Source organism: Dasypus novemcinctus, chromosome 10 (genome assembly GCF_030445035.2).
Source record: "Dasypus novemcinctus isolate mDasNov1 chromosome 10, mDasNov1.1.hap2, whole genome shotgun sequence".
NCBI classification, from domain to species: domain Eukaryota; kingdom Metazoa; phylum Chordata; class Mammalia; order Cingulata; family Dasypodidae; genus Dasypus; species Dasypus novemcinctus.
In genome coordinates this window covers 44,360,237-44,384,793 of record NC_080682.1, presented here as the reverse complement: position 1 = coordinate 44,384,793, position 24,557 = coordinate 44,360,237, and the positions used below count along the sequence as shown (strand labels likewise).

Genomic DNA, 24,557 nt, shown 5'->3' with positions numbered 1-24,557 from the left:
ACTCCAAGACACATACTAGTCAGAATGTCAAATATCAAAGGTAAAGAGAAAATATTCAGAGCAGCAAGGGAGAAGCAAACTATCACATACAGGGATGCCCAGTAAGACTTAGCGCAGATTTCTCTTCAGAAACCATGGAGGCAAGAAGATGGTAGTATGATACAATTAGGATACTAGAAGAGAAAAACTGTCAGCCAAGAATTCTTTATCCAGTAAAATTGTCCTTCAAATATGAAGGTGAGTATAAAATATTCACAAACAAATAGAAACTAAGAGGGTTTGCAAAAAAGAATACACCTTTGCAGAAAATATTAAAGGAAGCCTTAGAACCTGAAAGAAAAAGACAGGAGACACAGGCTTGGAGAAGAGTATAGAAGAAAGAATAATGCAAAGGATAACCAAAAGACTAAAAAGACATAAAAATATGACATATGAAAACCAAAGAATAAAATAGAGGAAGTAAATAGTGCATTTATAATAATATCATTGAATGTGAATAGATTGAACTTTCCAATCAAAAGATATAGGCTGACAGAAGGGATTAAAAACAAACAAACATGAGTCATCCATATGCTGCTTACAAGAAATTCACCTTAGACCCAGGGATACAAACCACCTAAAAGTGAAAGGCTGGAAAAAGGTACTCCACATAAATAGAAACCAGAAAAGAACAGGGGTAGCTATACATATTAGACAAAACAGAACTTAAATGCAAAAAACTTATAATAGATACAGAGGCCATTAAGTATTAATAAAAGAGACAATCCACCAGGAAGATATAACTGTCATAAATATCTATGCAACTAACCAGGGTGCCCCCAAAACACATGAGATAAACTCTGGGAAAACTGAAGGGAGGATAAGACATCTCAACAATAATTGTTGAAGATTTCAACACCCCGCTCACTTCATTAGATAGAACTAGACAGAAGATCAACAAGGAAAAGAGGCTCTAAACAATATGATAAACAGAACACTGCATCCAAACTCAGCACATTATACTTTCTTCTAAAGTGCCCATAGATCTTTCTCCAGGATAGACTATGTTACGGCAGAATGCAGCTCTCAATAAATGTAAAAAGACTGAAATTATACAAAGCACCTTCTTAGATTATAATGGAATGAAACTGGAAATCAATAATAGGAAAAAAGTAAATTTGCAAATATGTGGAGGCTGAACAACACACATCTAAATAATCAGTGGGTCAAAGAAGAAATTGCAAATGAAATTTGTAAATATATTGAGACAAATGAAAACAAGAACACAATGTATCAAAACTTACGGGATACAGTGAAGGCAGTCTTGAGAGGGAAATTTATAGTCCTAAATTCCTACATTAAAAAAGGAGAAGGGAAGCGGACTTGGTCCAGGGGTTAGGGCATCTGTCTACCACATGGGAGGTCCGTGGTTTAAACCCTGGGCCTCCTTGACCCGTGTGGAGCTGGCCCATGCGCAGTGCTGATGCGCATAAGGAGTGCCATACCACGCAGGGTTGTCCTCCGTGTAGGGGTGCCCCACGCGCCCCGTAAGGAGAGCCACCCAGCACGAAAGAAAGTGCAGCCTGCCCGAGAATGGCACTGCACACACGGAGAGCTGACACAACAAGATGACACAACAAAAAAAGAAACATAGATTCCCGTGCTGCTGACAACAACAGAAGAGGACAAAGAAGAAGATGCAGCAAATAGACACAGAGAACAGACAACTGGGGTGGGGAGGGAAGGGGAGAGAAATAAAATAAATAAATCTTTAAAAACAAGAAGAAAAAGCTAAACTCAATGATTTAACTGAACAACTAAAGAAACTAAAAAAAAGAGCAAACCAATCCCAAAGCAAGTAGAAGGAAAGAAATAATAAAGATTAGAGCAGAAATAAATGAAATTGAGAAAAAAAAGAAAAAATCAACAAAACCAAAAGCTGATACTTTCATATCAATAAAACTGACAAACCCCTAGCTAGACTGAAAAAGAAAAAAAGAGAGAAGATGCAAATAAATACAATGAGAAATTAAAGAGGGGACGTTACAACTGACCGCATAGAAATAAAAAGAACCGTAAGAGGATATTATGAGAAACTGTATGTCAACAAACTAGACAATCTAAATGAATTGGACAAATTCCTAGAAATGCACAATCAACCTATACTGGCACTAGAAGAAATACAAGAACAAACCAATCACATTTAAAGAGATTGAATCCATCATAAAAAATATTCCAACAAAGTCCAGAACCAAATGGCTTCACAGGTGAATTCTACCAAGCATTTCGAGAAGAATGAACACCAATCCTGTTTAAACTCTTAGAAAAAAACTGAAAAGGAGGGAAAATTACCCAACACTTAAAAAATTTTTTATTATTTTTTATTATCTTTTTTTTTATAGATACATGGATCACACAAAATGTTACATTAAAAAACATGAAGTTCCCATAGACCCCACTCCTCATACCCCCACTCCTCCCACATTGACAACTACTTTCATTAGCCAACACTTTTTATGAAGCCAACATTACCCTAATATCAAGCCAGATAAAGATACAAGAAAAGAAAATCACAAACCAATCTCTCTAATGAACATAGATGCAAAAATTCTCAACAAAATACCTGCAAGTCAAATCCTACAGCATATCAAAAGACTTATACATCAAAACCAAGTGGAATTTATTCCTGGTATGCAAAGCTGGTTCAACATAAGAACATATCAATCAACATAATACATCACATTAACAAACTGAAGGAAAAAAAAAACACATGACCAGGAAGCGGCTGTGGTTCAATCAGGTGAATTCCCATCTACCAGATGGGAGATCCTCAGTTCATGTCCTGGGGTCTCCTTGTGAAGGCAGGCTTGCCTGCACTACACAGAGCGCCGCCAGCAAGCACCACAGAGAGCCGACTCAGCAAGGTGATGCAACAAAAAGAAGGGAGACAAGGGAGAACACAGAGGAGGCCACAGCGAATGAGCACAGAAAGCAGACAGCAAGCAAGCGGCAAGGGGGGGACGGGAAATAAATAAATACAGAAGAATGTACAACGAATGGGCAGAGAGCAGACAGCACAAACACACAAACACACACAAGCCGCAAGGGGGCTGAGTAAAAACCCAAAACACATGACCATCTCAATCGATGCAGAAAAGGCATTTGACAAAATCCAGCATCTTTTTTTTTTGTATTTTTGTCTTTTTTTTTTAAAGATACATAGATCACAAAAAATGTTATATTAAAAAATATGAGGTTCCCATATACCCCACAGCCCCCCCCACACACACACTCCTCCCACATCAACAACCTCTTTCATCATTGTGGCACATTCATTGCATTTGGGGAATACATTTTGGAGCACTGCTATACTGCATGGATTATACTTTACATTGTAGTTTACCCTCCCTGCCAGTCCATTCAGTGGGTTATGGCAGGATATATAATATCTAACATCTGTCCCTGCAATATCATTTAGGACAACTCCAAGTCCTGAAAATGCCCCCACATTACATCTCTTCTTCCTTCTCCCTGCCCTCAGCAACTCCCGTGGCCACTGTCTCCACGTCAATGATACAATTTCTTCCATTGCTAGAGTCACAATAGTTCTACAGTAGAATACCAGTAAATCCACTCTAATCAATATTTTATTCCTCCGTTCTGTGGACCCTGGGATGGTGATGTCCATTCCACCTCTAAATTGAGAGGGGGCTTAGATCCCACAAGGCTGATGGATGCAATTCTCGTGCTTGCAGTTGTAGGCACTCTCAGTTCCCTGGTGTGGATGGTTGACCATTTTCACCTCCCTGTTAGATGACCTGGGCAAGTCCAATGAACCGGAGAGTAGGTGTTGCAACTCTGCTCAGGCTCAGGGCCCAGCTGATACACAGCCAGTAGAGAGATTAGAGTCTCCTGAGTATATACCAACCCCAATGCCAACCACAAGTTCAGTAAAAGTGACAGAAGAGGCATGTGCAGAAAGGTCACATCTGAGTCCAACTCTATCACACTCAGGAGCACAAATTCCAAAGTAGGGCCCACTGACAAGGCACTGAACTCCAGAGCCATCACACCCAATCTTGTCCGTTATCCTTTTTTTTTTTTTTTAAATAAAAACACTTCAAAAGATAGAAATAGAAGGAAAATTCCTCAATAGGATAAAAGGCATATATGAAAAACCCACAGCCAACATCATACTCAACGGGGAAAGGTTGAAAGCTTTCCCTCTAAGATCAGGAACAAGACAAGGATGCCCACTGTTGTCATTGTTATTCAATATTATACTAGAAGTTCTAGCTAGGGCAATTAGGCAAGAAAAAAAAATTAAAGGCCCAAATAGGAGAAGAGGAAGAAAAACTCTAAATAATCCTGTAGTTTAAAAAAAACAAAATGTCTACAACAATGCTACTTGAGCTAAAAAAATGAGTTCAGCAAAGTGGCAGGATACAAAATCAACACATAAATCAATAATGTTTCTGTACACTTGTACAGAACAATCTGAGGAGGAAATCAGGAAAAAACTTCCATACAATAACAACAAGACTCAAATACCTAGGAATCAATTTAATCAAAGATGTACAGGACCTATATTCAGAAAACGACAAAACACTGCTAAAAGAAATCACAGAAGGGAAGCGGACTTGGCCCAGTGGTTAGGGCATCAGTCTACCACATAGGAGGTCCGCGGTTCAAACCTCAGGCCTCCTTGACACGTGTGCAGCTGGCCCATGCGCAGTGCTGATGCATGCAAGGAGTGCCCTGCCATTCAGGGGTGTCCCCGCCTAGGGGAGCCCCATGCGCAAGGAGTATGCCCCGTAAGGAGAGCTGCCCAGCGTGAAAGAAAGTTCAGCCTGCCCAGGAATGGCGCCACACACACAGAGAGCTGACACAGCAAGATGACACAACAAAAAGAAACACAGATTCCCAGTGCCACTGACAACAATAGAAGGGGACAAAGAAGAACATGCAGCAAATAGACACAGAGAGCAGACAACTGGGGTGGGGGGGAAGGGGAGAGAAATAAATAAATAAATCTTTAAAAAAAAAAAAAAAGAAATCACAGAAGACCTAAACAAATGGAAGGATATTCTATGTTCATGAATTGGAAGAGAGAATATTGTAAAGATGCCAATCCTACCCAAACTGATTTATAAATTGATTGGTATAAATTTTGATTTTTTCCAATCAAAATTCCAACAGTCTACTTTAAAGAAATAGAAAAGGCAATTGCCACATCTATTTAGAAGGGAAAGGGTATCCAAATAGGTAAAACCATCCTAAAAAAGTAGAGCAATGTGGGAGAACTCTTACTGCCTGGCCTTGAAACATACTACACAAAGCTACAAAGGTAATAAATAGTACTGACAAAAAAAGATACATTGATCAGTGGAATAGAATTAAGAGTCCAGAAATAGACCCTCACCTCCACAGGCAACCATTTTTTGTTTGTTTGTTTCATTCCGCCTGTTTTATTCCGCCCCCCCCCCCCCCCCCAATTATGCCTTGCTTGCTGTTTGCTCTCTGTATCTATTTGCTGTGCATTCTTCTGGGTCTGTTTTGATTTTTTTTAATCCCCCCCTCCCTTGCAGCTTGCTTGTTGTCTGCTCTCTGTGTCCATTCACTGCATGCTCTTCTGTGTTTTCACTTGTCTCCCTTTTTTGCTGCGTCACCTTGCTGAGTTGGCTCTCCGCAGCGCTTGCAGACCAGGCAGCTCTCTGCGGTGCGCGAAGTGCGCGAACCCAGGGCCTCCCATATGGTAGAGGGGAGCCCAATCGATTGAGCCACAGCCACTTCCCCCAGTAATGTATTTTAATAAAAATTCCCCAGGAGTTTTTTTTTTTTATCTGGAAAGTTTGTGAAACACTGTACTAGTTCAGAGGTCTTCAAATTAGTCTTCTGCAGAGTTCATGGAGACCGTAAGGGAAATAAACTGGTACTGATAGTACTAACAGGGAATCAATTTCTACCTCCTCAACTTCCATGAGGCCTCTTTTCTATTAGCATCTTCAGTGCTGGTACCAAAGTAGCATTTAACAAATGTTTGTTAAATATTGTTACAATATCTCTCCACTTCCACTCTTTCCAGAAAGAAGGGAATCAGACAAGTATATTAAAAATTTTCAGAGTTTTTGCTTATTTTCAACTATATCCTGTGACATTTCAACAAACTATTTTAAAGTCATAATTTTAAATGACTCTGGCTTACCAAAATGTGAAGGTAAAGAAAATTGGTAATTTCTACATGGCCTTGAAATTCTTAACAAAAAGATTATTTGTCAGAATAACTCTTTATATGCTCTAATCGAAAAACTTAAACCTCTGCTTATCTAAAAAAATGGGAATAATTATACTTCATGGTCCCATTCAGGTTCAAATGAGACAACATATAGATATATAAAACTCTTAGCACACTACTCAGGAAATGGTAGTAGTTGTCATTATAATTACCAAGGCCCACTTCAATATCTACCTTCCTATGATGCCTTCCTAGCAAGATTCATCTTTCTTTTTCTGATTTCATCTAGCAATTACATATCAATTTACATGATATTTGATATTTTGCTACTTTTATGTTCCATAGTTGTTTTATGTATTATTAAGTCTTATTTCTAAAATAAAGTTATAAACTTCTTAAAAAAGAAAAAGAAATTAGGTTTTCTATTGGTCAAGTCCAAGCATATAATACATACTAATAACTATACCTTGGTTTATCACTATTCTTCATCTATAATTTGAAATATCCAGACTTGTTTTTGTTTGTTTATTTAGTTCTTTTGGAAATGAAATACTAGAGAAACCAGATTTACAAAGACCAAAAGCTAAACTCAGATACCATTTAAACGACTGCTGTACTTCTTAGAAAACCAACCTTATCCCTTTGATCTTCTTTGACTCTCTCCAATGGCACATTGTCATTTAAAAACTCAAAAATGATATAGAGAAACCCCAAGCTTCAAGAACTCTTCCTATGATTGGTCAGAAGATAATTTTTACAAAACTAAATCAATTTTATTAATACATATTAATAAAGCATACAATTGACCTAAAGTGTACAGACAGTGGTATCTGGTATAATCAAACAGTTGTGCATTCATCACTTCAATCATTATTAGAGCATTTTCATTATTTCAATAATAAAAACAAACAAACAAGAAAATTCTTCACTTTTCAATGTCTCTGTTTCCCTTGTACATAGCTATTTCTGTTATTTTTGCATATTTATTTATTTACAGGTTTATTGAGATATATTCACATACCATATGATCTATCCAAAGTGTGTAATCAATGGCTTTTAGCATATAGTATAATCACAATGTTGTGCATTCTTCACCTCAAAAAATTTTAGAACAATTTCATTACTCCAAAAAGAAAAATGCTGCCCCCTAAGCAGTCCTTCCCTAGCCCTACATAACCACTAATCTAATTTAATCTTTATAAACTGATTTATACTAACATGTTATAGAAATGAAATCATACATTATTTAGGACTTTGTGTCTGTTTTCTTTCACTTAATGTTTATTTTGTCTGATATTAACATCTTATAGTATTAATATATATTTGTTCACTTTCAAAGAAAGGCAGTCTTATATATTCAAATTTACCCATATTCATATTTTACATGTGGTTTTACTATGCTATACAATCCCATGTTACTTTTTTTTCCCAAGAGAATAAAGAAAAGAGACAAGTCTATTTAACTGTGTTTTGAACTGTTTCAGAATGTCACAATCAGTTACAGGGTTAAGAAAAACATACAGCATTGCTATTTTACTTTTCACATTTGAATTTAAAAAATGAAAGCAACCTGGCAAATAAATCAATTTCTTCTTCTGCAATTATATATAGACTTGTAAGCTTACAAAGCAATCATGTAAGGAAGGGGACTTGGCTCAATGGATAGAGCATCCGCCTGCCACATGGGAGGTCCGCGGTTCAAACCCAGGACCTCCTTGACCCATGTGGAGCTGGCCCACATGTAGTGCTGATGCACGCAACGAGTGCCATACCACGCAGGGGTGTCCCCGGTGTAGGGGAGCCCCACGCGCAAGGAATGCGCCCCATAAGGAGAGCCGCCCAGAGTGAAAGAAAGTCCAGCCTGCCCAGGAGTGGTGCCACACACATGGAGAGCTGATTCAGCAAGATGACGCAATAAAAAGAGATACAGATTCCTGTGCCGTTGACAAGAATAGAAGTGGACACAGAAGAAACACAGCAAATGGACACAGAGAGCAGACAACTGGGGGGGGGAAGGGGAAGGGGAGAGAAATTTTTTTTAAACTAAAAAAAAAACAAAGCAAAGCATAACGTACAGGACTCCCATATATCACCTATCACCAACATCTTGCATTGTTGTATAACATTTGTTACAAACGTGAGTTAGGGAAAAAATAAAGAAATTCTATTTCTTTCACTTAAATTATATAACCATGTGTAGCAGTTTGATATAATTGATGAATTCCAGAGAGAAATATTGGATTATGCTTGTAATCTGATCTGTACCTGGGCATGATTGAGTTATGATTAGGGCGTTATGAGAAAAGGCATGACGAACAGAGTTGAAGTTGTTGGAGTTTTGATGTTGGAGTTTCATGCTGGAGATTTAAGCTGGAGCCCCAGGAAGTCAGCACTCAGAGGAAAGAGAAGCCAGCCCCAGGAAGAAAGGAATCTTGAACCCAGAGAAAAGCAAGCCCCAGGAACATAGGAACCCAGGAAATCTGAACCCTCACAGACATCAGCAGCCATCTTGCTCCAAATGGGAAGTAACTTACGCTTTTTGACCTGGTATCTGTAAGTTCCTACCCCAAATAAATACCCTTTATAAAAACAAACCAATTTCTCGTATTTTGCATCAGCACCCCTTTGGCTAACTAATACACGTGTTACATTTTTTATCTGTCATTTTAGTTATATACATGACCTTAGACTTTCCCTTTTTCATACCCACATAATAGTACTGCTAGTTACTAACATTATGTTGGGCTTTTACCTTTTCTAACATTTCCAAAGATTAACACACATCCTTTTCACCAGTTCCGTACAAATTAACCCTCAGCTTTCCATTCTACACCTCATTCTATTTTCTGGTGACCCATGTTCAACTCCATGAGATTACACAATATATTTAGTTCATAGTAGTATAATTATGCAGTATTTGTCCTTTTATGTCTGGGCTTACTTCACTCAACATAATATCCTCCAGGTTCATGCATGTTTTCATATGCTTTGACTTCATTTCTTCTTACAGTTGCATAATATTCTATCTTGTGAACACACCACAGTTTGTTTATCCTTTCATAACTTGATGGGACACCGGTTGTATCCAACTTTTGGCAGTCGTATATAATGCCACCATGAATGTTAGTGTGCAGATGTCTGTTCGTGACACTGCTCTAAGTAATTCTGAGTATATACCCAGCAGTGGTATTGCCGGGTCATGTGGCAAAACTATATTCAACTTCTTTAGGAACTGAAAACCAGTCTTCCACGGTGGCTCTACCATTCTACAATCCCACCAACAGTGAATAAGCATTCCTATCTCTCCACATCCTCTCCAACACTTGCAGTTCTCTGACTTTTTAATAGGGGCCATTCTAATAAGTGTGAAATTATATCTCATTATGGCACTGATTTGCATTTCCTTAAATGCTAGTGATGTTGAACATTTTTTCACGTCTTTTTTTTTTTTTTTTGCCATTTGTATTTCCCCTTTGCACACATGTCTATTCTAGACTTTTGCCTATTTTTTATTTGGATCATTTGCCCTTTATTGTTGAGTTGTAGCATCTCTCTATATATCAATGGATATTAAACCCTTATTGAATATGTCATTTCTACATAATTTTTCCCATTGAGTTGGCTGCTTATCCAGAAACTTTTTGACATCCTTTGAGGTACAAACGGGTTTAATTTTGAGGAGGTCCAATTTATCTATTTTCTTTTTTGTTGCTCATGCTTTGGGTGCAAGGCCCAAGGAACCACCACCTACCACAAGTCTTGAAGATGCTTCCCTACTTTTTCTTCTAGTGGGTTTATCATCCTGGCTTTGATATTTAGGTTTTAGATACATTTTGACTTGATTCTTATATAGGGAGTGTCACAGGGGTTCTATTTCATTCTTTTAGTTACGGATATCCATTTCTCCCAGCACCATTTGTTGAAGAGACTGTTTTGTCCCATTAACATGGCTTTGGTAGGTATGTCAAAAACCAGTTGGCTGCGGAGGTGAAGGTTTATTTCTGACCTCTCAATTCTATTCCACTGATAGATGTGTCTCTTTTTGCCAATACCATACTGTTTTGAACACTGTAAAAATATGTTTCAAGGTCAGGCAGTGAAATTCTTCTCACATCAATCTTTTTTAGAATGCTTTTGGCTATTCTGGTGCACTTTCTCTTCCAAATGAATTTGGTAATTGCCTTTTCTATTTCTGTAAAGTAGGCTGTTGGAATTTTGATTAGTATTGCATTGAATCTATAAATTGGTCGGGTAGTGTATTAGTCAGACAAAGGGGTGTTGACGCAAAATACCAGAAATCAGTTGGTTTTTACAAAGGGTATTTATTTGGGGTAGGAGCTTATAGTTACCAAGCTTAAAGTGTAAGTTACTTCCCTCACCAAAGTCTTTTGCCATGTGTTGGAGTAAGATGTCTGCCAATGTCTGCCTGGGTTCAGGCTTTCTGGGTTCCTCTCTTCCCAGGGTTCATGCTTCTCTGGGCTCAGGTCCTCCTTTTCTCCACAGGGTCAGTTGTAGACTATGAGGCTTTCTAGGCTTTGCCTCTCTCCACAGGCCAGCTCCAGACTATCAGGCGGATGGCTCTGTTTCTCTCCCCAGTGGTTTCTGCTGTGTCTAAGGAGTCGTTTCTAGTCCTCTGTTCTTCTGTGTATTCACTTCCCAGGCTCCACCTCAAGACTCCAGCATCAAAACGCCAACATAATAAAGCTCCAACTCTGAGCTTTGCCATGCCTTTTATCTGTGAGTCCCCAGCCACCCAGCAGTGGCGACTCAATGCCCTACTTACTGACATGGTCCAATCAAAGCCCTAATATAATTTAATTATGTGCAGGTACAGACCAGTTTACAAACATAATCCAATATCTATTTTTGGAATTCATAACTATACCAATTGCTACAAGTAGGATTGACATCTTCACAATATTTGTCTTGCACTCCAGGAGCACGAAATATCTTTCCATTTGTTTAGGTCTTCATAGATTTCTTTAGCTGTGTTTTGTAGTTTTCTGTATATAGGTCCTGTACATACTTGGTTAAATTGGCTCCTACGTATTTGACTTGTTTTGTTGCTATTGTAAACGGAAGTTTTTCCGTGATTTCCTCCTCAGATTGTTCAATACTAGTTTACAGAAACATTACTGATTTTTGTGTGTTGATCTTGTATGCTGCCACTTTATTATTAGCTCAAGTAGTGTTGTAGACATTTCAGAATTTTCTAAACATAGGATCATGTCATCCACAAATACTGAGAGTTTTACTTCCTCATTTCCTATTTGGATGCCTGTTTTTTTTTTTCCTTGACTAATTGACCTAGCTAAAACTTCCAGCACAATGTTGAATAACAGTGGTGACAGTGGGCATCCTTGTCTTGTTCCCGATCTTAGAGATAAAGTTTTCAACCTTTCCCCATTAAGTACAATGTTGACTATGGGATTCTCATATAAAAGCTCTATCATATTGAGGAACTTTCCTTCTATTCCTATCTTTCTAAGTGGTTTTTTTTTTTTTTATTCATTTTTTTAAAATATTACATTCAAAAAATGTGAGTTCCCATTCAACCCCACCGCCCCCACCCCACCACTCCCCCCACAGCAACACTCTCTCCCATCATCATAACACATCCATTGCATTTGGTAAGTATATCTCTGGGCATCGCTGCACCTCATGGTCAATGGTCCACATCATAGCCCATACTCTCCCATGTTCCATCCAGTGGGCCCTGGGAGGATCTACAATGTCCAGTAATTGTCCCTGAAGCACCACACAGGACAACTCCAGGTCCCAAAAACGCCTCCACATCTCATCTCTTCCTCCCATTCCCTGCACCCAGCAGCCACCATGGCCACTTTTCCCACACCAATGCCACATTTTCTCTGTGGACCTTGGATTGGTTGTGTCCATTGCACATCTATGTCAAGAGGAGGCTTAGATTCCACATGGATACTGGATGCAATCCTCCTGCTTTCAGTTGTAGGCACTCTAGGCTCCATGGTGTGGTGGTTGACCTTCTTCAACTCCATGTTAGCTGAGTGGAGTAAGTCCAATAAATCAGAGTGTAGGAGTTGAAGTCTGTTGAGGCTCAGGGCCTGGCTATCATATTGTCAGTCCAGAGATTCAAATCTCCTAGATATATCTTAAACCCCAGCACCAACTACAATTCCAGTAAAGTAGCATGAAAGTCTTGTGAAAAGAGATCCCATTCTAAGTGTTTTTATCATGAGAGGATGGTGGTTTTGTCGATGCCTTTTCTGCATCGATTGAGATGATCATGTGTTTCTATGGTTTTTTTTTTTGCTTCAACTTGTTAATGTGGTGTATTACGTTGATTGATTTTCTTGTGTTGAATCACATTTGCATACCAGGAATAAATCCCACTTGGTCTTGATGTATAAGTCTTTTGATATGCTGTCAGATTCTATTTGCAAGTATGCTCATTAGAGAGATTGGCCTGTAATTTTCTTTTCTTGTAGTATCTTTATCTGGCTTTGGTATTAGAGTGATGTTGGCTCCATAAAATGGGTAATTTTCCCTCCTCTTCAATTTTTTGGAAGAATTTAAACTGGATTGCTGTTCGTTCTTCTCGAAATGCTTGGAAGAATTCACCTGTGAAGCCATTTGGTTCTGGACTTTTCTTGGTTCGGAAATTTTTTATGATGGATTCAATCTCTTTAAATGTGATTGGTTTGTTAAGTTCTCGTATTTCTTGTAGTGTCAGTGTAGGTTGTTCTAGGAATTTCTCCATCTCATCTAGGTTGTCTAGTTTGTTCCCATATACTTTATCCTAATATCCTCCTAGGATCCTTTTTATTTCTATGGGATCAGTAGTAACTTTGCCCTTCTCATTTCCAATTTTATTTGTGTCTTATTTTTTTCTTTGTTAGTCTAGCTAGGGATTTATTTGTTTTATTATCTTCTCAAAGAAACAGCTTTTGGTTTTGTTGATAAGTCTCTATTGTTTTTTTAATCTCAAATTCATGTATTTCTGCTATTTCTCCTCTAATCTTTATTATTTCTTTCCTTCTGCTTGCTTGGGAATGGTTTGCAGTTCCTTTTCTAGTCTTTCCTGGTTATCAGTTAGATCTTTGATTTTAGCTCTTTCTTCTTTTTTAACATAGGCATTTAGGGCTATAAATTTCTCTCAGCACTGCCTTTGCTGTATCCCATGTTTTGATTAACTGTTTTCATTTTCATTCATCTCAATATATTTACTAATTTCACTTACAATTTCTTCTTTGACCCACTGATTATTTAGGACTGTGTTGCTCATTCTCGATACATTTGCAAATTTACCTCTTTCTTGTCTATTATTTTTAAGTTTATTTTGTACGTTTACTAATTGAAAATATGTTAAAAACTAAAAAGAAGACACAGTTGAATAAAAACATATTTTTCAATTAAATGTACTGGATAGCTATAAAAATTTTTTGGAATCATACAATATGTTATGCAATACATTTGGTTCGTAGTAATGCAATCATACAGTATTTGTCCTTTTGTGTCTGGCTTGCTTCGTTCAACATAATGTCCTCCAGGTTCATCCATGTTATCATATACTTTATGACTTCATTTTTTCTTACAGCTGCATAATATTCCATCATGGAAACAAACCACAGTTTGTTTAGCCATTCATCTGTTGATGGATACCTGGATTGTTTCCAACTTTTGGCAATCCTGAATAATGTCACTATGAACATTGGTGTGCAGATGTCTGTTCATGTCACTGCTCTCAGTTCTCCTGAGTAAATACCCAGTAGTGGTATCGCAGGGTCACATGGCAACTCTATATTCAACTTCTTTAGGAACTGCCAAATAGTCCTCCCTAGTGGCTGTACCATTCTGCATTCCCACCAACAGTAAGTAAGTGTTTCCATCTCTCCACATCCTCTCTAACACTTGTAGTTCTCTTTTTAATAGCGGCCATTCTAGTAAGTGTGAAATGATATTTCATTGTAGTTTTGATTTGCATTTTCCTAATCATTAGTGATGTTGAGCATTTCTTCATGTGTTTATTTTGCCATTTGTATATCTTCTTTGGACAAATGTCTATTCAAGTCTTTTGCCCATGTTTAATTGGGTCGTTTGTCTTTTTATTGTTGAGTTGTAACATCGCTTTATATATCCTGGATATTACACCCTTATAGGATATGTGATTTCCAAATATTTTCTCCCATTGAGTTGTCTGCCTTTTCACCCTTTTGACAAATTCCTGTGAGGTGCAAAAGTGTTCAATTTTGAGGGGTCCCTTTATCTATTTTTTCTTTTGTTGCACATGCTTTGGGTGTAATGTCCAAGAAACCACCACCTACTACAAGGTCTTGAAGATGTTTCCCTACATTTCTTCTAGCAGTTTTATGGTACTGGCTTTTATAGGTCTTTGATCCATTTTGAGTGGATTCTTGTATAAGGAGTGAGATGGGGGTCCTCTTTCATTCTTTGATTATAGATAACCAGTTGTCCCAGCACCATTGGTTGAAGTGATTGTTTTGTCCCATTAATATTAACTTGGTAGGTTTGTCAAAAACCAGTTGACTGTGTAGACAAGGGTTTATTTCTGGGTTCTCAATTATATCCCACTGATCGATGTGTCTATCTTTATGCTAGTACCATGCTGTTTGGACACCTGTAGCTTTGTGATATGTTTCAAGGTCAGGCATAAAAACAAAAAACAAAACAAAACAAAACAAAAAAAGGTCAGGCAGTGAAATTTCTCCCATGTTGCTCTTCTTTTTTAGAATGCTATTGGCTTTTCGGATGTACTTTTGCTTCCAAGTGAATTTGGTAATTGCCTCTTCTAATTCTTACCATACAGTAAGCTGTTGGGATTTTGATCTGTATTGCATTGAATCTATAAATCAGTTTGGATAAGACTGACATCTTCACGATATTTATTCTTCCAATAAATGAACACAAATGTCCTTCCATTTGTTTAGGTCTTTTAAAATTTCCTTTAGCATTGTTTTATTGTTTTCTGCATATAGGTGCTGTACTTCTTTGGTTAAATTAACTCCTAGGTATTGAGTCTATTGAAAATGGAATTTCCCCCAATTTCCTCCTCAGATTGTTCGGTACTAGTGTACAAAAACATTACTGATTTTTGTGTGTTGATCTTGTATCCTGCCACTTTTCTAAAATCATATTAGCTCAAGGAGCTCTGTCATGGATATTCCAGGATTTTCTAAGTACAGGATCATGTCATCCGTAAACAGGGAGAGTTTTACTTCCTCTTTTCCTTTTCGGATGCCTTTAATTTTTTTTTTTTTTTTTTTTTGTCTAATTGCCCTAGCTAGTACTTCTAGTTACAATATTGAATAACAATGGTGACAGTGGGCATCCTTGTCTTGTTCTCGATCTTACAGGGAAAGCGTTCAACCTTTTAGTATGATGTTGACTGTGGGTTCTTCATGTATGCCTTTTATCATATTAAGGAATTTTCCTTCTATTCTTATCTATTGAAGTGCTTATATCAAAAAAGGATGCTGGACTTTGTTGAATGCCTTGTCTGAGTCAATTGAGACTACCATTTTTTTCCCTTGAATTTGTTAATGTAGTGTATTACTTTGGTTTTCTTATGGTGAACAGCCTTGCATACCAGGAATAAATCCCACTTGGTCATGATGTATAAGTCTTTTGATATGCTGTCGGATTTGATCTGCAGGTATTTTGTTGAGAATTTTTGCATCTATGTTCATTAGAGAGATTGGTTTGTAATTTTCTTTTCTTGCAGTATCTTTTTTTTTAAAGGACTTTTTAAAAAAAGATTTATTTATTTATTTATTTCTCTCCCCTTCCCCCCTCACCCCAGTTGTCTGTTCTCCGTGTCTATTTGCTGCATCTTCTTTGTCCGCTTCTGTTGTCAACGGCATGGGAATCTGTGTTTCTTTTTGTTGCGTCATCTTGTTGTGTCAGCTCTCCGCGTAAGCGGCACCATTCCTGGGCAGGCTGCACTTTTGCACTGGGTGTGGCACAGCACTCCTTGCATGCATCAGCACTGCACTGTGCATAGGCCAGCTCCACACGGGTCAAGGAGGCCCGGGGTTTGAACTGCGGACCTCCCATGTGGTAGATGGACGTCCTAACCACAAGTCTAACTACAAGTCTGCCGCCGTCTTGTAGTATCTTTATCTGGCTTTGGTATTAGGGTGATGTTGGCTTCATAAAATGTGTTGGGTAATTTTCCCTCCTCTTTGAGTTTTTGGAAGAGTTTAAACAGGATTAGTGTTAATTCTTTTAGAAATGCTTGGTAGAATTCACCTGTGAAGTCACCTGGTCCTGGACTTTTCTTTGCTGGGAGATTTTTTACGATGGATTCAATCTCCTTAAATGTGATTGGTTTGTTAAGTTCTTGTATTTCTTGTAGCACCAGGGTAAGCTGGTTTTGCGTTTCTAGGAATTTGTCCATTTCATCTAGGTGTTCCAGTTTGCCGACATACAGTTTCTCATAATATCCTTTTTTTTAAAAGATTTTTCTAATTTCTTCTCCACCCCAGTTGTCTGTTCTCTGTGTCCATTTGCTGTGTGTTCTTCAGTGACTGCCTCTATCCTTATCAGCAGCACCGGGAATCTGTGTTTCTTTTTGTTGCACCTTCTTGTTGTGTCAGCTCTCCGTGTGTGCAGTGCCATTCCTGGGCAGGCTGCACTTTCTTTCATGCTGGGTGGCTCTCCTTACAGGGCACACTCCTTGCACGTGGCGCTCCCCCACACGGGAGACACCCCTGCATGGCATGGCACGGCACTCCTTGTGCGCATCAGCACTGCGCCCTATCCATTGGGCCAAATCCGCTTCCCATAATATCCTCTTATGGTTCTTTTTATTTCTGTGGCATCAGTTGCAACTTCCCCCCTTTAATTTCTGATTGTATTTATTTGCATCTTCTCTCTTTTTTACCTCTTTGTCTAGCTAGGGGTTTGTCAATTTTATTGATCTTCTCCAAGAACCAGCTTTTAGTTTTGTTGATTTTCTCTATTTCATTTATTTCTGTTCTAATCTTTATTATTTCTGTCCTTCTGCTTGCTTTGGGATTGGTTTGCTGCTATTTTTCCAGTTTCTCTAGTTTTTCTGTTAAATCTATGAATTTAACTGAAATTCAAGTTTAGTTTGAATATAAAGTTTAGCTCTTTCTTCTTTTTTAATACAGGCATTTAGGGCTATATATTTCTTTCAGCACTGCCTTTGCTGTTTCCTATTTTGGTTTTTTAATTTTATTTAATTATTTATTTCTCCCCCCTCCCTCCATTGTCTGCTCTCTGTGTCCATTTGCTGTGTGTTCTTCTTTGCCTGCTAGTATTCTCATTGTGTGGCAAAGGCCAGAAAAAGCCTCTCTTCCTTTTGCACTTCCTTAGTCCACCAGCAGACGGTGCTTTTTGGGGCAGCCTTCTCAGTTCAATAGCTAGTCAGAGTGTGTTTGAATTTTGCTGTCATGATTCTTTTCTTCTGCCGCTTTCTCTTCTGGGTGGTATCCACCTTCTTCTGGTATCCTAAACCATAGGTTTTTTCCTAGGCCATTTCTGCCTGTCCCCTAGTAATTTTTCTGGGAGAGAATCCCATGTCTTTCTAGTCTGCCTTCTTCCTGGAAGTCTCAATGTTGTTTTTTTTTTAAGATTGATTGATTGATGATTGACTGATTCCTCCTTCTCCTTCCCCTCCCCCCACTATGCTGTTTTTGCCATCTGTATCCATTCACTGTGTGATCTTCTATATCTATTTCTCTTTTTGGTCTTCTCTTCTCATTTTTTCTCCTCTAGGATTTACCAGGATTTGATACTGGGGACCTCTTCTGTGGAGAGTTTCCTATTAGCTGTACCACCTCAGTTCCTGGTTTCTGCTGTGCTTCACCCTGACTCTCCCCTTTGTCTCTCTTTTGTTGCATCATTATCTTCCTGCGTGACTCACTTGCATGGCACTGGCTCACAGAGCAGGCACTCAGCTCACTGTGCGGGCACTCAGCTCACCACGCAGGCACTAGCTCACTGGGCAGGCACGCTTTCTCTTCATTTTCTCCCATGTGGTAGGCAGAAGCCCTATCCGCTTCCCTCAGACAATGATTTTAAATGAAAAGGCTGTTTTCAGATTTACCTCAACATTATACTTTCTTGCTTGTTTTTTTACTTGATCAATCCATGGGACCCTGCCTATTCACACATTAATATTCTAGCATTTCCTGAACTTTATACAATGTATTTAAGGCAGTATTTGCAACTCAAAGAAGAATTTGGTTATCAAAATTAAGTTCTTACGAAAATGAAGTGTCCAACCACACTAATGTAAAATGTTAATAACAGGCAAAACTGTGTGTGAGGTGGGATATATAGGAACTTTGTACTTTCTGCATGATTTTTCTGTAAAAAAATTTTTAGACATCTTGTCTAAAAATAAATTAAAAAATGAAACAAGTCTGATAACACTGGAATTAGTCACAAAGGTTTGAGTAGAAAGAAGGGATACTAGAGGATAGAATATGCTTATTTCACTCACTTTAAATACAAATGGCAAGAAAAGTATGTGAACCTTAGATGGAAACAGTGATGGGCCTTGCTAGTACTTTAATCAATTCATTTCCAGACTCAAAACTTCAAACTCAAATGTCCAACTTCCTAAGGTTTAGAAGCAAAGAGGAGCTTCTTGAGAAGCACTCTAGCCCACAGCCTCTCTACTCTTGAGAAATGGTCAGGAAACCTAACCCAGCATTTAATATGCAAGCAGAGCATAGTGATTAATCTTCACTACTTTCTACCTGAATGACTTTGGTCAAGTGACATAAATTTTCTGTGCCTCAGTTTCCTCTCCTGTAAAATGTTGATAATTAGTATCTAACTCTTTTAAAAGTTTTTAAGTAAGGATTAAATTATATAATCCATACAAAGTACTTAAAACATTGCCTGACAAATTCTAAAGACTCAGTAAGTATTAGCTTACTTTGTAGCTAAGGTGCCAAAGCAAAGAGTTTCATAAGAGATTACTGCTTCATACTTCAATACTCCCACAGCTGTGGGAAAAGTGGCTAGATTAGACACTTGCAAAACAGACTTTCCTGCCTTTTTTGGTGTGAAGTTGTATGTGAAAGGAATTTGAAAGTTCAAAGTAGGCACAAAGTGGGATTAAGATGAAAATCCAGCAGGGTAGAGAGAAACTGGAGCCAGGAAGGTGGCACAGGCAAAAATAGGAAAAACAAGTCAGATGCCAGTGCCTATGTTTTGGCACAGATAATAATGTGTAAAAGCAACAGCTCAGGAAAACCAGTAAATTCCAAGATATTACACTGATACCGTGGCAGTGCTAAACCAATCACTGCAGCAGCCTCTTCCCACTTGGAATAGGGGAAGTTTATCTTAATGTGCCAGTAAGCATATTGGAAGAGAAAAATTTTCCTCAGCATCTACTACTGTTAAGCAATGTACTATTAGCATGTGCAGTACAGATATGATTAGTCGTCTTAAAGGAAAGGTCTTCCAATCCTTAGTTTATCTTTTCATCTCTCACATCATATGCCATATATAAGATAACCCTTGTCGTATTGCTTATGTAAGAGTAGTACTCCCCCCCAAAAAAAAGACAAAACAAAACAAAAAAACAAGAAAAACTAATCCATCAGGCTCAAGGGTTTTTATCACTGTTAACTAACTGTATTCTCCATAGTTGGACAGTCATCTCAGTTCACACTACTCAATATCAAACGAGTTCCTGTCCTATTCACATCACTGAGGAAGACTTTCCAACTCATTCAAAAAAAAACCCCTATTTATATTGTGGTCAAGCAGATCTGTAAAGTGAGTTCCTATAATAAGAACTTTTAAAGTACAGCTTTCAAATATATATCACAGTGACAGTCACCAATAACAAAAACATCTTACATATTTGTACAATATTTTATAATGAACTTTTATATGTATTACCTAATCCTGACAATAGGTACTGCTGCCGTTGGCATCATTTTCACCATTTTTACAAACGATAAAAATTAAGGCTCATTGTTTTCAACTGAGGTCTCAAAAAAAGTAACAGGATTGAGACTCAGATTTATAGACACCCACACATCATTTTACCCTGCAACATAATTTTTTTATGACTAAAAAATGAAGTAAATACACCTGAAAACTTACCAAGCAGCCAGCTATCTTTGTGCATCCCAGCTTCAAACTGACTACTGAGAGAAGACTGCTGCAGCACAGCATAGTCCTGTAGGCTACCTGGCCAGCTTGTCTCCACAGTCATTAGTGTCCCTCTGATGTCACACACCATCAGGCAGTTTAAAGAATGAAGACCTTTGCGGTTAACATAGGAGAGATCTTCAGCATTTGGTGCCTTGATTGCCACATGGATGCAGTCAACCACCCCTATCACTCCTGGCATCCCTGCCAACCCATAGAATTCATCCTTCAGAGCCTGCATGGAGGCTTCGTCAGCTGGAAAGTGAATGAACTGTGAGGCTCTTTCTACAAGCGCTTCAGTAACATTAGCAACACAACGACTCATAGAAGCCTGACTGATTCCAATAGCATCTCCCATTCGAGTCTGGAAGGAACCTGAGGTATAGAAGCCCAATGCTGCAAGGATCTGTGTCTCTGGGCTAATAGCCCTGGATCGTTGAGTAGGTCTAGAAAGACTTGACCCCAAGAGCTCCACCAAGTAATAAATGAACTGTCGAGGAAACCCATACATGGACATCAAGTATTCATCAGTCACATCATCCAGCTTAAAGCGGTCCAATGTCCGATGACCTCGGCCATACAGCAAGAGATCACAGTCAAGCACTGTTATTGGTATAGCCATGGTGAATGTGAATATTGTCTGTCCTTCTCTGTTACTTTTTCTGAACTCTTCCCAGTGAAGTTGTTGGTGCAAGAAGGTATATAAGGAAGTGTCAGAATTCAAGACCTAATTATTAGTTAAGTGACTCTGGTATTTATAATCTTCCCTCTGTAAAGGTTAAAAGAAAAAAAAAAACATTAGAAGTCTACCGTGCACTGAAAGAAGTGACTCAAAGGCTACAACAAATAGTCCTTTTTCCTCAAATTTTCATTCTATTCAAGCAAAAGGTGCTGTACCAATAATTCTGGGTTCTTCACTAAAGCAGAGCTGAGAGACAGGCTTACTCTGGTTTCAGGATTTTTGGGAGTTCAATCTTGGTGGCATATTTAATGCCTGGCATTTCATCTGAGAACAGCTTAAGATTAATTGAGGTTATGGCATTAATTAATCAAAAGGTAAAGGAGGTCTGCTCTTAACAATACAGGCCATGAAGCAGCTGATAAAAGTAACCTACACAGGATTTAAACACTCAAGGTTTCAATATCCAAAGCCCTGACTTCCCCGTGATATGTACTGGACCGACTAGGGAGAAAGTGGACCGGGGGCATTTCAAACCAGTCTAACAAGGGAGGAAGGTGAAAATATAAAATAAAAAATCTCGCACACGACGCAGCCTGGAGGACGTGGATTGTGTGCTAGGTCTCATGAATGATATGCTTCAAAATTTTATTTAAAAAACAAACAAGCAAACAAACAAAACAGCTCTTCCCCTCACCCCAAGAAATTAAATTGAGGCAGAGAGCTAGGAAGTAGGGAAGGCCAGACAAGTTGAAAAGAAGGCGCGAAAGAAGAGGATGGAAGAACCAGGGTAGGGAGGCAACTCCGCCGCTTTCCCGGGGCGCCTTACAAATGGGTACAGAAGTCTAACTGCGCGGCCAATCGAAGGCTGCCAAGGCCTGTCACCCACCTCTCTGCGGCTGGCAGGTTACCAGCCTCACTCTCCACCCACCCACCCAAGGAGCCGGGTCGGGTCCTCCTCCGGAACCGGCCGCCGCATTCAGACCGCCACGACGCGCAACGGCGGCACCGCCCCATCCGCGTCAGCGCCCGCCCCAAGTCGCGTCCTTACTGCTGCTGTCGCGGCGACTCGCTGTTCAGTAACGCACATTTCACACGAGACCCAAATGTCCTCGCCTTTTCAAAGACCCCCTATTTCCTTCTTTATTTTCTCCTAAAAGTTTGAGACAAATGGTGAAAAAGACATATGGAAATAAAGTCAACTTTCATGGGAATCTCGAAGACCAAGAAGACTAAATAAGGCATCCAAGCTGTAACGAAAGTGCGGCTAAGGTTTGGCAGCGGGATTTCCCCCATAGCTCTCTTATTCCCCCCGCCTTCACCGAAACGGATGAAAACAAACACTAACTATGGCGGCGCTGGGAGCCGGCAGGCTGCTGGGCTTAAAGGTGAAGTGAGCGCCTGAATTGTGAGGGAAAACCGGAGAAGCGCCTGTCGACGCGAGAGCGACAACGCGCGCAGTACTGGGAGCTACACACTCGGGGTCTGCGAGCAAGGAATCTCCTGAGACGTGAGGTATCTCACTGCGACCGGTGCTGTCCCTGCAGCCCCGGAGGGCGGAACCCTCAGCCAGGAGGCGCGGCTGGTCGGCCCCAGGCCCCGGCCTCCGTAATGAGAGTCTCGAGCCCCTCTCTGTGCCGCAACATCTCAGGTACTAACTTTAGGGGTTATACCCCCAGATCTCTCAGCGCCCCCGGGTGGGAGGTATGAATCCACGGCCCGTCGGGTACCTCCTTGTGGAAGCTGAAGCCGACTAGCCATGGTTCAGGCTCCTGAGCTCCAGAGTTTCCTGAGAAGTCGAGTTGGGGTAGGCCCCGATGGTCCAAGGTTCTGCCAGTCTTTCAAAGATCCCCAGAGCTTTTTTCTCTACTTTCCCAGGTCTTTGGGTTAGGACATAGGGCTCTTCGGAGGTAACTTGTGAGGCCGAATCTCTGGGTTTGGGTACCGCAATGAGTGAGGTAGGTTTTAATTCAATGAAGATTTGTTGAGTGCCAAATATGTACTCCGCGTGTAGGTGAGGGTGACTGTTGACTAGTGAAAAAAGGGAACCCAAGGTTCACGACTATCGTCTCACTGGCAGTGGAACGACCTGTGGAAAACTGCGACTCACTAAATAAATCTCTGGGTAAGTGGCTAAGCACCTTCTTGGGCTCGGGACTAACTCATCTACGTTTTTCATTTTTCCAGTCAGTTGGTTCCCGATCAATCTGGTCAATTCAAAGTAGCATTTCGTTTTTAATATTTCTTCTTTCCCTGACTATCCCACAGCCAAAACAAAACAACAACAACCCAAACAACAACTCGCCCTCCCCCTCCAAAATAAAAAGGGGGGATACCTATTTTATCATTGTGCTTAGTTTGAAAAACTCTTGATAACTCCTGAAATACAAATTTCATAAAAATTGCAAACCACTGGATTTTCTATTACTATACTTCACTTAACGGTTATTACTTTGTATTTTCTTTCTCCAAGAGTGGTTATTAAAATTCAAGCTGAATTGTAGCTTTTTAGCTACCAGTACTCCAAATCATGTTGTTCTATTTAAGAGCTAAGAATCATCTAGACACAGTGGAACCCTACACATACCAGCAAACTGGAATTCTTTTGTATGTAGGTGGGGGACAAAAAATCTCTTCTTTCTTTTCCTCCCCATGGGATTATAAATGACCTCCAAAACTCAGAGCAGCCCATCCATAGCCTAAATGTACAAAGAAGCCTAAGACCAACTTTTGTGCTTCCAGAAACCCGTCTTACTGTACAAGTGATTTTTCAAGGAAAATATTGACTATACAGAAAATACATCTCCTGTAGAATTTATCATGCTCAATCCATAAGGTGTTTTCTTAATACTTTGCAATTATATTGTCATCTGAATCTTCATCTGGAGAAAAATTATTTAATCATAGTAATAACACCTAGAAAGCCCTAAAACTTCATTTTTTATATTTCTCTTCCTCCTTATTAAACTCTTTTACTTCATTGTAGAAAGGATATGAATAATTGTATTCATAGAACTGTGGTTGCTTAGATTACAGAGATTGAAGAATAAATGCAAAAAATTCCTCAGTCTTATGGCCTTTTATTATTCAACTTTAGTTCTGTATTTTTTAAATGGAAGAAATGCAGGCTATTCAGCTAATATTTGGGTTGTCATATTGCTTAAGATATTTTTTGACTTGTGTGTTTACTTGAGAATCGTAAAATATGTTCACTTTAGTGAAAGGAGTTTATTCTTGAACAAAACTTACCTAAACTTTATATGTGGATAATTTGAAAGTAAGTTTGCAACTTTGGAGCGTTGAGCTGAGGAAGATGAATTTCCTTGGACACAATTTTTTCATGCATGGATTTAATGGAGGAGTGTGGAAATAGAGTTCCTGATCCTTGCTTCCTCTCTGTCAAATTGTAGAAACCAATAAAAATTGCAAATGTATGCCATAAAGTAGTTACTGGAGCTTTTGTTAAGCTTAGCTTTTATCTTTAGTCCCTCCTCCCATTTTATTTTGATCTATTTTATGTTC

General features: G+C 39.1%; 1 protein-coding gene and 1 non-coding gene across 12 annotated transcripts in view; one reads left to right on the top strand and one right to left on the bottom strand.

Annotated features, from left to right (window-relative positions):
• The window catches only part of LOC101417854 (uncharacterized), a 32,463-nt gene extending 10,357 nt beyond the window's left edge, over window positions 1–22,106 (bottom strand). The window contains exons 1-2 of the transcript XR_011649909.1: window positions 21,925–22,106; window positions 20,309–21,125 (exon numbers count right to left, since the gene is read on the bottom strand). This is a non-coding gene — a transcript (uncharacterized protein). The remainder of the gene's footprint in view (window positions 1–20,308; window positions 21,126–21,924) is intronic.
• Window positions 22,046–24,557, top strand: part of ATG13 (autophagy related 13) — a 47,391-nt gene continuing 44,879 nt past the window's right edge. For 3 of the 11 annotated variants that reach the window (XM_004457916.5, XM_004457915.5, XM_004457913.5), the window contains exon 1: window positions 22,057–22,686. The gene's annotated coding sequence lies outside the window, so the exon portion shown is untranslated. Of the gene's footprint in view, window positions 22,687–23,049; window positions 23,161–24,557 lie in introns of all 11 variants that reach the window. The other 8 variants (XM_058306277.2, XM_004457914.5, XM_058306274.2 and 5 more) reach the window with 7 other exon arrangements.